The sequence below is a fragment of the Anser brachyrhynchus genome, assembly GCF_964034855.1.
Source record: "Anser brachyrhynchus genome assembly, chromosome: 7".
Classification (NCBI taxonomy): Eukaryota; Metazoa; Chordata; class Aves; order Anseriformes; family Anatidae; genus Anser; species Anser brachyrhynchus.
The window spans coordinates 3,731,132-3,743,323 of record NC_137701.1 but is presented as its reverse complement, the minus strand read 5'-3'; the positions used below and the strand labels follow the sequence as shown (position 1 = coordinate 3,743,323).

The following is a 12,192-nucleotide window of genomic DNA, read 5'->3' as shown; positions in this document are numbered from 1 at the left end:
TGATTTTTTGTGGGAAAAAAAAATCCATGGCAACTACTCAGGAATATGCTGTGAGATCTACAGAGGGTTGGTCTCCCAGACAAATGTTCTACTGTTTCTGGCACTTAGAAGTATTAATTGATTAGGGGGGAAGTAATACAAATGGATTTTATTTCCTTGCAAGGCTGGCAATGAGGGCGAGATGCTGGCTGGCGTTTGACTCTAGCGGGGCACAGGCAGAGGCGTTTGTCCTAGTGCTGCCCCAGGTGGGCACCCCGCAGAAGAGCAAGAAGGAGGCTCTTCCCACCGGCATTTCACAGGTGGGGAAGGATAAGTTTTAATATTCTTTGCCCAGGCGTCACGTAGGTGAGATTTTGTCTAACATCACCATAAAATCCTCACAGTCTTTATATCTCCCCCATGCAGTAAATAGCACAAACAGCAACATAGCTGTCAATAAACTAGCTGAACCAAACTTTTTTTTTTTTTTTGAGTCAATCTCTATATAGTGGCAATTAGAGAAAACACTTCAGAGTTTCTGCTCAGACTTTTCAGCATTCAGCAAGGAAATCATCTCTGAACATCCCTCTTTTCTCTCAGGTTTTTCTCCCTTTAGTTTGAAGGTCAAAGGTTTAATTTGTATGCTCGTCTCTCTCTTTCACTTTCCAACATATCCCTAATTGAAATTTGACACATATACCCATTAGCTGAATTTATTCTTTTTCCACGCTTCATTAACAATGCTCTTTGCTATATTACGATGATAATGCTCATCATAAAATGCTCTCCTATGCAATGTGGCTTACAATGGATGGTGATTGATGGTATCAAAGGTAACATGGAATCTAGAAGGTATAACTTTACTGGATGAAATTGCAGGCTGTGGTAGGAATCTCAAAAATTAAGGACAGATTCTGGTTTTGTAACGTCTCATAGGGGATGTAAAATGCCAGCCAGCTTCTCTGATGCAGTAGCATTATCCCAGCTTCATGGCAGTGCACCTAAAGCAGGATCCATCCCCTCCTGCCTGCTCTGCACCTGAGTCTGTCGCAATGAACTTCTTCGAGGCAAATTTGATCTTAATCTACATTATTCACCTGAAATGTTGAATATAATTTTCTCCACTAAATTGTGCACAATTGGGTCTTATAACTAGAAAATGAAACTCAAAACCATAAATGCAAATGAGCTTTTCATTTTAAAATCGCAATTTCCTTTTCTGATGTACTGTACCACTTGTCCATGAAGTTTTGTCTTTTTTTGGAGAATGATATTTTCCTATGGCGTGTAAGTTTCATCAGGTTGCCATGGAAACTGGGCCTCTCTTTCTCTCAGTCTCTACGTCTTTCACCTTGAGAGGAAAATGGTTGTCATTTACAGTGCATAATTTTGCAGGTTAAACTTTCTCTGATCGCTCAGATAGCAATGAAATACAATTCTGGAGTTCAGGGACAGGGGAAAAGGGGAGAGTTCTCATATATTTCTGAAGGTGACAGCCAAATCCTTCACTGTCTTTCAGCCTCGCTTTAGCTGCAGGGGCAAGGGCTAGGAGCCCGACACGCTGAGGGAATGACCCAGGCTCCCTGTTTTATGGCGTGTTTACGTGGCCAAGCAGACAGAGCGACTCCAGCCTCTCCTGCCCTTGCTCCACAGTGGGATGTGGTGAGCCAGACCCGAGGGTTGGGTTGTTCTTAGGTCCACACCCACAAATCTCTCCCCCTTGCCCCAAACTGGTTTGTTTTCATCTGTGCAGGGGTCGTGCATGTCGTGAGCTGTACCCATCATGCAGCCTGTGAGAAAAGAAACCCACATTGTGCACCATGTGCTGCTTGTGGAGCGAGGGGATGAGGTGTCAGTGACGGTGTGATGGCCATGGGGACCCTGTCACGGCTGCCTAACACGGCTGCACGAGCCAATCCAGAGTGTGACACCCGGAAGTCTGGGACAGAATCCCTCCCAGAGCTGCTGTTAGGTAGATTGTTTGCCCATAAAATCTGAGCTGTATATAAGAATGATTTGTCTATATAGAAAGTATCTCAAAGTAAACCAAGAGGCAATAACATGAGCAAGAGACCTGCTGCTTTTATGGCCAACCTGAAACAAGATAAAGTGGTGATCTTTATTACGAGTGCAATGTTTGAGGTTTTAGCCAGAGAGGGCTGAGATGCATTTAGAAAAACATTGGCTAATCATCTGAATCTCTGAATGCTTCCCAGTATTATCAGAGGTTTACTAACCACTCACTTTAACCCCTGCAAACCAATTAGCTAATGTGTGCAAATGCTTGAGGAACGATTAGTCAGGAGGAGTCACTTCAGTAGCACGTATTTAGCAGAGAGAGAAACGGTTGTTAAAAGGAAGCTTTGTGGCAAATGAGTGCTTGGAAGCCTAAAGCAGTAGTAAAAAGTTCATTGGTCTTTTTCTTCTTTTTTTTTTCATTTTTTTTTTTGGCACTATTTCTTTCACCTACGGGAAGCTGTGCAACTCTAAATTCTCTGCGTTAGAATATACAGCTCAATAGAGGATTTTTTGTTGTTGTTTTTTAATGAATAGCACTGCTGTGTGCTGCATGATGTGAAGAGGTCTAAAAAAGCCTTTGCAGGAACACTACATTGCACTTTCACTTGAAGAAACACCTGATATGTTTTCCAGCTGTTTCCTACAGATGTCACATGTATGCTTAAAGGTCACTGTTCTTTTGAGAGCATCCATAGCCCCACTATTGTTTAGATATCACACAAACATCTCATGCCAGGATAGTGTTTTAAATACAAAAAGTAACAGAAATAAAAGAGTCCAAGCAGCAGACAAGGCATGGAAAATAAGATAATTCTGAAGGAAAAGCTGCCTGATATTTTGACTGTTGTTCCAGCTTTAGAGAACTGGGACAGGTCCCATGGGAAGAGACTTTGGAGGTGGCATGTGAGGTGGGGAAGCTGCACTGCTTCATGGCTCTCACTGCTCTGGCCATCCTGGCACTGATGGAGCCACCAAACTGTGTCACCTGCGGAGGCTGAGCTGCCTGGCCCCATGCAGTCTGCTCTCAGAGACAATCTGCCTGGGAAGCTGCCACGCAATGAGAAAACAGTCACTCTCTTTGGAAAATAATGAGACTTTGAGTTAACAAGTTTTAAGATTGCTACAATATCCTGGTGGAAAAAAAAAAATCAGACTGGGTTCACTCTTGAAGGTTTCATACGTTTGCGTTTGTGTTTTTGTTTCCTAATCATGAAATCACCCTGTAATTTATAGCAATATCTTTTAAAACATCCAGTCATGTACAACTGAAAGGGAAGATGTTCAGATGTTGATGTTTGAGTTAGCAGCAGACAGTATTTAAGACTGGCCTCCAACTGACCTCCAAGATAAGAGATGAGAAAGACTGCAATTCTAGGATCCCAAGGTTAATTACTTAAAACTAACTTGCAACTCTCAGATATTTACCCTGGGATATTTGGTCTTCATATTCTGGTGCAGCCTAGGTGAATTCCTATCATGGAAGTATGTGTCCTTTCCTAGAAATGCTGTGTCTGCTTCTGTATCTGCATTTAGTCACTTATCAGTCTGGTCGGGAACAGCTTGTACAAAGAGAAAAGTGAGTAAGTTATGGTACTTTGATAATAGCCCCTTATCCACCTGGCAGTTTATGAGAGGTTTCATAAACCTATTTATTTCAGGTATTTATTCAAATACAGTGGTACATTAGCAAGCTGTCACAGTATTTAAAGGTATCTCTCAGCTGCATATAAAGGAAGTGCACATAATTACCATTTGTTTCTTTATGGTGTTTTACTACAAGAAAGTAGCACAAACTGTCCTGTATTCTGCTGCAGAATACAAATTCTTCTCAATGTATCAGCAAGATAGTCAGAAATATTTTATAATTCCTCTCTCCTGGTGTGTCCATTAAACATCTTGAGGTATGTTTTTCTTTCCTACTGAAGGCGTGTGGTTCTCCTCCTTAACAGATGAAAGCTCATACTCTTCAGATTAAGTACATTAATTTTTATCCCCCAAACTTGTCAGCAGAAGCACAGACTGGTCTGACCAGCATGTCTAGACAGTGCTTATAGCCCATTTTCCACAGGCTCAGGGTGACCTTGGGTTTGTCACTTCACATTCTGCTCTCCACCCGTCAACTCAGGTTGTCAGGGCTTCTTTTCACATGTCAGGTTACTTTATTTGCAATATAGCTTGCTTTCTTGTATGTGTTTTTACAGCAAAATGAGGCCATCATCTTGGTTAAGATTCCTCAAAACTAGCGTGATACCAATAAACAAACAATCGCTACGTATTGCTCCAAGGGAAGCTGACTGCCAGCCGCTCTGTGTTTGCTTGCCGATGCTCCCTCAAACACAGGTTTTGCTGGTTTGCTTTAAAAAAAAAAAAAAGCTGCAATTGTGTATTAGAGGTATTTTCTACAGTCTGCCTTTTACTGTGAGTTGGAGGATGAGAGCATGAGTGGTAGGTGCAGCTTCTGAGCCAGGAAGAGAACTTGTGTTGCTGATGTGCCACTGCCCCAGCCTTGGGGAGATGCAGGGCTCACTCTTTTGATAAAAGTAGATGGAAAACTGTTTTCACACAGTTACTCTGAGCTGAAAAAAAAAAAAAAAAAAAAGTCCTTAGGTTAGGAGTGAAGTGATAAAAGGACTGAAGCTTCTAGCAGTCGTAAAGAAAAGCAGCTAAAGGCAGCCAGTCAAGAGATAGTAAAAAGGACATTGAATGTCATGCAAATGTCTGTATTTTTGCAAAGTATCTCATATGGAGAAAAATTCTTACAGGTTTTAAGACATGATAATTTAGAGAAAACGCTGTGAAGTTTCCTGTTCACTTTTGACTTTAAAATAATTATTCAGAAGAACAAAGACTATTCACTGAGCAGGGGAAATCTGCATTACTGCTCATGAGCTTATGAACAATCATTTCCCCAACAATGTCCTGCAAAAGAGAAAATGTCTGGCTGAATTTATGGGAGGCTGATGTTCTAGTGCAGTGTCTGCTACCAGCTCCTTGGTACCCTGAAGCAAACTCGAGCTTCAGGCTGCCTAAAAAGTGAACACAGGAGAATAGGGTAGTAGAGCTCCTTTCGTCTGCTACCTTGAATCCAGAATTTGCATCAGGGGGAAAAAAAATTCAATAGGCAATTCCTTCAGGCCCCTTGCAGCCAATATAAATCCATCTTGTTCATATGAAACGCAGTAAATATTGTAATAATTGACAAAGTTACTGTGCTGAGTTCTGCTGTTCTTGCATTCTAAGCTGCAGCATCCTAAGATGAAAGCATTAACAGAGATGTTAACTTGGCTCAAGCTATCAACCCCATGTATGTGGTGATTACATTTTCAGTGAGAAGGCTGTGTCTGTTTGCAAAATTACCTTGAATTGCATAAAAAATTGCACTCTAGCTTCAGTATTGTAATTTTTGGTGGCCTTCCCTTTAAAAGTACCTTTCTGTAAGCACAGTTAGTTAATAAACTATAGAACAAAGGCTTTAGTTACAGGGGAGTAAAAAGCATGCTTAGATTGGGAGTTTTCTACTCAATGTGTTCGTTCACAGACTTGTCCAACGTACTATTGGTCACACAAAATAACATTACTTCAGTCACATTTGCAGAATGAGGCATATTCTGGTGCCCAGTCCTGGCTAAACAAAGCCACCTGTTTTATCTTCGCTCCCAGTCAAATCCCAATCTGTTCCCGGTTTCAGTCACTGCAAGCTGATGCTGGAGGCTCCCCTTCTCTTGTCAGTATGCACACATTTAATCCATAACCATATCACTGCAGTCATGACTGCCTGCATCTCTGGATGGGTAAAATGCAACATAACCAATGGAATTCCATAAATAACATTAAATGCTCATTTTTGTGTTTTTATTGAGAGTGCTTTTGCAAGCACTTTGCTTATTCCATTCAGAAGCATTTTGAACACAGCAATATTTCCCAGCCTCAAAGCTCTTTCTAAATACTGACTGTGAGGATGAAGCAATGATTGATATTGTTATGCGATCACCACTAGCTATGTTTTTAAGGGCTACACAACAGTTTAGCAGAAGGGTTCCCATTCTGCTAAGGAACACTTTAAACATTTGCTTGCTGTGTAGACAAGTGACCTTCAAGACTCGTCTAAGGACAAGGTAAGGCACAAAAGCTAAGCTACAGCAGCAGGGAGCTGACAAGCTGGGAGTATACATGCTTAAATAAATTTCACTTATTAAAAAGAAAATGTAAGCTTCTTTTCTGCAACTTGTACTGTGCAGACAGAGTCCTACAATTACATGGCGTGCTGGCACACCCTAATCTCCACAAGCAAAAGCAAATAGTTCAGCAGAACAATTAGGACCAAAGTGGCACGTAGCCTCCTCAGCTGGAATTCTTCAGGTGACACCTGCAGATTGCTTGAGCTTTTAAGGCACAGATAATACAAGCTGTAGCCACCTAGACACTAAGACAGATAGATCTGCAACTCCCTGATGAAACTTCAAGCAAACCTGTCAGTTCGCTTTATTTTCTGGGTCATGACATTTCTGACTATTGCTCACCAAAGAAAAGAAAACAACTTGCTCTGTTTTTCATTGCCACCCATAGTTATAGACAGTGAAAGGACAGGGCATACGTATGGAGATATTTATTTGGTCTTCTTCTTAGTTAAAGTAACAAGTATTTGAATTTGATTTCATTCCTGTTTCTAGTATTAAAATGAAATAGTGTGTATAGTTTCTAATAGTCAAGGAGGATGCCACTGGATTATCATGTGCTGAAGACAAGACAGTTGAAAAACCACAGGAAGGCACAGGAGGAGTGCAAACATAGACTGATGATATGAAAACAGCAAATAAGGAGGAGGAGCATGCTAGCAGATGGAAGAAAAGCAGACTGTTCAATAGCTAAAGACTAGCTAGGTTACAATAATTTCAGTGGGGAAGACTTCGATAATCCCTTAAAAAAATGGCTTTGCATATGGCAAAAGCTGATGAGTAAAGAAAAGAGTAAGAGCTCCATTTAAACCTTTATTTTTTGTTATTGTGGGATTTTTTATGTAAACCTTGTATTTTAAAAGAGAAAACTGCTGGTGGAGAATTAAGGCTAACTGAAGGTCTCTATCCCTGATAACCTCAAGGTAAGGGAAACAGCTATACCTAGTTAGATCTATCTTCAATTAAGCAAATAGTCCAGAAGAGATGTTGGTGCCTTCTAGACTGCCTGTCCTGCTTTAGGGAGAATTTTAAATATTTAGGTGACTTTTGTTGCACTGAAAGGGTTCACGGTTGCTGTCAAATGGATCTTCATATAGATGCAGTGAGTTCATTGAGGTTGATGAGCATACTAGCTGGCTGTCAGTCAGACTAAAATGAAAAAAAAAAAACAAACACATTGTGCTCCTTTATGGAATAAGATAGATTAAATAAGAAGCTATTCTCTAAGGTACAGCTTGGCAGGGCGTTTGTAGAAAATAAGTCAGGTTGCAGGAGGGAAAGGTATTCCCAATTGTGCTAGGAGAAGAGTCCATTTCTTTTTTCTGATCTAGTTTCCTGCTTTGGGGGCTAAATCAGGCTCATAAAAGGTCCAGCTAAGAAGTGGTGTGTACGTACAGCATCAAAAAGTGTCATGCACCCCTTTCCGGGAGGTGGTGGTGGCTGCAGTAGAGCATCAGGCAGGCCCTGAAGACTGAATCTGTGCAGAAGAGGGAGGTAATTAGGATTAGCTCCTGCCCAGTTGATACATTGCTGTTAGAGAAAATGTAAAGTGTTTTGAAAATATGGAGAAGTCAAGGAATGTCTGAAACAGTCACGAAATGAAAATACAGTGTCAGCAGAGAAATTGAGTGGAATCATCAGAATAAATGGAGCCCAAGCAGAAATTTCCTTTCAAAGCTGTCACTTCAGGAGGCCTTCACATTTCCCAGAGACCCAGTGGAATCCAACCGCTTAATTACCATTTATGATGTAGATGCAAACCACTACCAATCTTTGGTACTCATCCTGACATTTTCTTTTCTCGCTTTTAAACAGGCACAATACTTCAGAGTTTTTTCAGTATTGCCAAGGCCTCTAACTCATTGGCCATGAAAGGAAAAAGAAATGTTTGCTGCCACTCAGAAAGCCTTCTCTATCTTGCAGAATTAGTCCCTCTGTTAATTGCCAAAAGGCAGAAGGTTATAGAAGTCAACTGCTAATGCTTTCTGTGTTCCTTTTAATCAGGGAAGGGTCATATTACAACTGAAATAAGATTTTCTTCTCGTTAAAGCAGTGAATTTCAGACTAAGATTAAGTTCTTGATCCAGGTGCAAATTTGTCCCAGAGGGCAAATTGGTTACAATTTCTGTTACCCACCAGTAAATGGGATAATAAATTATTCTCCAGCCCTTTTTCTGTTTGCCAATTAACCTGCGTTTATTTAAACCTCATGTTCTTGAGGAGAACGTCTGTGCTTAGGGTGCACGTGTCAATGATGATGGGGTCCTAACGCTGTTTGGGATCAAGCCTTAGCAATTTTAAGTATGTGCTATGCTGAGGCAGAAAATATAAGCAAAATACATGTCCCCACCTATTCCTCATTTCATTTATAAAAGCTTAGAAAGAATATTTAGGACAACTATGGGAAAAAGTGAAACTGTTGAAGATAACCCAAAACAAAGGTAATGTTCTGCCAATTACTGATGCAGATGCTCTAGGTTATACCTGACAGTGTATGAAAAGGACACAAACAATTTAACTTTTAATGTGTCCACTGAAGTTGTTAATCTATTTTATAGAGAAAAATTTTGTTACTGAATTACACCAAGAAAAGAATAATGACAAGATAAAACATACTTACAGGCTCCAATATGAGTTCAATTATCTGGTGTCATTTGGGCAGTTAAAACCTGGAAATGTGTATAAGAAGGACATTGCAAAACTACCGAACTGAGTACAGAAGTCAAAATCTTTCATTGTATATCCAGATTCTATGTCAAAGCCAAAAGAAGGTATATTCTCCTAATCAAAGTTACAAATTGACCTAATTAATTTTATAATTAACCTTGATAATTGAAAGGAAAAAGGGTGACCTTCACTGAATTTGTTCAGTGTTTAGTTTCAGACTATAAGCAAATTCATTCCAGCTAATAAGGCCACTACTCCCAAATGCTGATGGGATAAAGTAGAAATTAATTAGCACATGCAAATGAAGACTACTTTTATTATACTGCACAGTAATTCCTAATTTATTCTTCCAAAGTGTTTAACTATTTTTATATTAAATTTTGAGGATACTATATCTTAGTTATGTACAAACATGAGACTTCTAGCAAAACACCTGTCTAAATAAGAAAGTTTTTTAAAAATAAGATTAGTATTTATTTAAACTACATCTTTAAAACAAGCAATTTCTTAACTGTTTTTGTGATTTATCCTAGTTGGACTACATTTTGCAGTACTTACTCCCTTCAGATTTAGGTCATCTTCATCTCAAGTTGAAAAGGAAAAAAAAAAAAGAAATGGCTGATTCGTTTGATTTAGTATTGAGTAAAATAAACAGGATTTCATTAAACCTGCAGAGCAATGATCTTCTACATCTGCATATAAATAACTGCCTACCACCTGGCAGGGCAAATAACCTGAAATAAGTTTTAAACAGTCTGCTATTACAGTTCTGTCAGCTTGAATTAATTCTTTGCAAAAAGGCTTTAAAGACTGAGACTCGTGTTAGAAAGCAAGATGGTGTCTCACATGGGCTGTCCACTACTTGTGGGAATGATGGGAAACATCCGACCCTGTATCTCGCTGCAGTCTGACACTTTTATCTTAATGATGGGGGGCAAAGAAGACTTCTCAGCTGCCCTTGCAAATGCTATCACACTTCCAAAAACTTGACTAAGAGGTCTGTAAAACATGTTTTGAATCAGTAAGTGGCAGAGTGCTCCTAAAATAGGTTTGAGGAGAAGATCTTCTTGAAGAAAGGGGCAGGAAAGTGGTGTGCTTCTCCTAACGGCATCTAACCAGTGTGGTTTCTGAAGGAATAGCCTGTGCAGGGTAACCATTATCCTCAACCATATCCAAAACATTTTAGCTTAAAACTAATAACTGGTTTTTAAAACTGTGTTTGAGAGGAATAAAGCTGGGGGTAAAAGTGGAAAGGGAGCGCTGGAAATACTTACTGGTCATTTCTTACTTTTCTTGGTTGTAGTGTAATGCTTCTTGCCTGTGTTAGAGTGAAATTGCAGTCCTGGGATAAAAGAACAATAACAAAGTATTGTAAGTCTGTGCTGTAAGTGGCTGAAACTTTATATTCATTATACTTCTTTTTTTAAATTGACAACAATGAGTCGCAAAGGTGGGGTCTTCAGCTGTAGGTAAAGATAGTCCTACTCAGAGAGAAACTGCCAGGTGAGTGCAAGACTGCAATAGGAGTCAGCTGCTAGCATCTGTTGATCCATATGTAGATTTGTTGATCAATTTTCATTCACATACATCCACTCTGGATGTCAGTTTCCCAAGTTCTTTATTAAAATCTGCGATGAAATGGAAAGATACTTGCCTCAGTAAAAGGAACCACTGCCATCCTCACACACATACACCATGCCGGAGCTGTGCTTGGAGGGTCGCTGTGCTGCAGCTACCAGTAAGCATGAGGCTGGGAGCTGATGTGGGGTCCTAACAGAGACTTTGAAGTGCTCTGTGTAAATGGCTTAGCCCACACTTCCTTCCTCTCACAGGCTTGGGGTGGGAGGACAGGGTAGTGACAGTTTATAGGTGTTCAGCCAAAAAGAGAAGTCAGCTTTAAAAATCCCTGCTGCTTGCCCTGACTTATCTGTCTCACAGTAAATCAGAGCAGGCAGTAAACGCAGCCCCCACTGTGAGACTGGCACTTTTTTAATGATTATCTAAGGCTATTTCCTTCTGGAGTAAAAGAAGCTCTTCTGCTCCTGACACCTTAATAAAAATAAATAAATAAATAAATAATATATAGCTAATACATAGCTCATTTGTTTTCATTCCTTGAAAGCCATTGAAGTACTTTAAAATGGATGCTTACATTTTTGTGCAACAAGGACAATCTTATGCGCTGGAATTGATCCTGGAACAGAACAAGAATAAACAGCCTTTTGCTTTAGGGACTTACTGAGGCAGATGTAGGCATTATATAATGATGTCCACTGGTATTTTTATGTTCTTGTGTCCAAATAAGAGGAGCAGGCAACATTCCCTTCCCTGAAGTAATACACTCACCTCTCCTGCTGTATAATTCACAGTTAGTTTGGGAGTGTTGGGAGGGGGGTTAAATATCGTGGGTTGGAGCATTGCTAGGACGCTCTTCAGATGCTCTGAATGAATGAAAAATGAAAACGGCAGCTCTTGATCCTGGAGAGCCTCTTGGTTTTGGCACAGGGGGAATTCTGCAGCCAACACCATAACAGCCAGCAAGTCCTCAGCCTGAGCACCGTCTACCACCAAGGGCATTTGTCTGTCTCTCTAGGCTTGTCATCGTGTATAGCATTTTGAGAAACCTTGGTCTTCAGGAAGCACTCCTATCCATGCATCTGCTAAAGCATGCAAAAGACAACTGTAACTCCAATCACTTCTGCCAGGTGGTTACACTATTTTATTTCCATATGTGGTAGGGAGGGATTTACTGAGAGCTGGAATGAATGAACTGGGGGTAAAGGGAAGGTTATGAGGCTATTTAAAGTGTTATTTCAGGAAAAAGAATAATCTTTAGTACTTGCATAAGTAAAGCTGATTCTTCAGAAGTGTGAAGAAGAATTAACAAGCAGGTACAGAGTGTCTGCCAGGGCCTTCGGGCTACTGTACTATAAAGTGGAAAATATTTGAGATGTGTACATCAAGTATTTATTGCAGCTGTGTTGCATCTGTATCCATAAGTATAATATCACATATACTATATATACAAACAGTATTCATAAGTGTGCTACATCTGGACAGGGTACATAAGACCAAAAAAAAAAAAAAAAAAATTGCTGCTCAAAGCAAGCACTGTATCAGAGTCCCTAACTAGAAAATCAAATTCATAACATATTTTTTGTATCTTCTCTATTTAGTCTCTTTCTGACATCAGTAACTGCTATTGATTTTTCCTATTGATATTTCTAACGATATTAGTTCTGAAGCACTTGCACAATCCAACCCTGCTTCTTGACATGACAATATAATAGAAGTACAGTTCTGTTCAAATCTCTTGTGCAAAACCAGTGATGTCTGCACATACAGTGCAGTA

At 39.9% G+C, this 12,192-nt stretch overlaps 1 long non-coding RNA gene across 2 annotated transcripts; it reads right to left on the bottom strand.

The window, feature by feature from the left end:
• Positions 1-3,055: 3,055 nt before the first annotated feature.
• On the bottom strand, positions 3,056-11,421 carry LOC308198150. Of its 2 annotated transcripts, XR_013953657.1 has the most exons (4): positions 10,495-11,421; positions 10,115-10,182; positions 8,794-8,842; positions 3,056-4,574 (listed from the first exon to the last, which is right to left on the bottom strand). It is a non-coding gene; the product is annotated as an uncharacterized lncRNA (long non-coding RNA). The 2 variants fall into 2 exon arrangements; XR_013953658.1 differs by lacking the exons at positions 10,115-10,182; positions 10,495-11,421 and adding an exon at positions 9,399-9,680.
• Between the last annotated feature and the right edge of the window lie 771 nt (positions 11,422-12,192).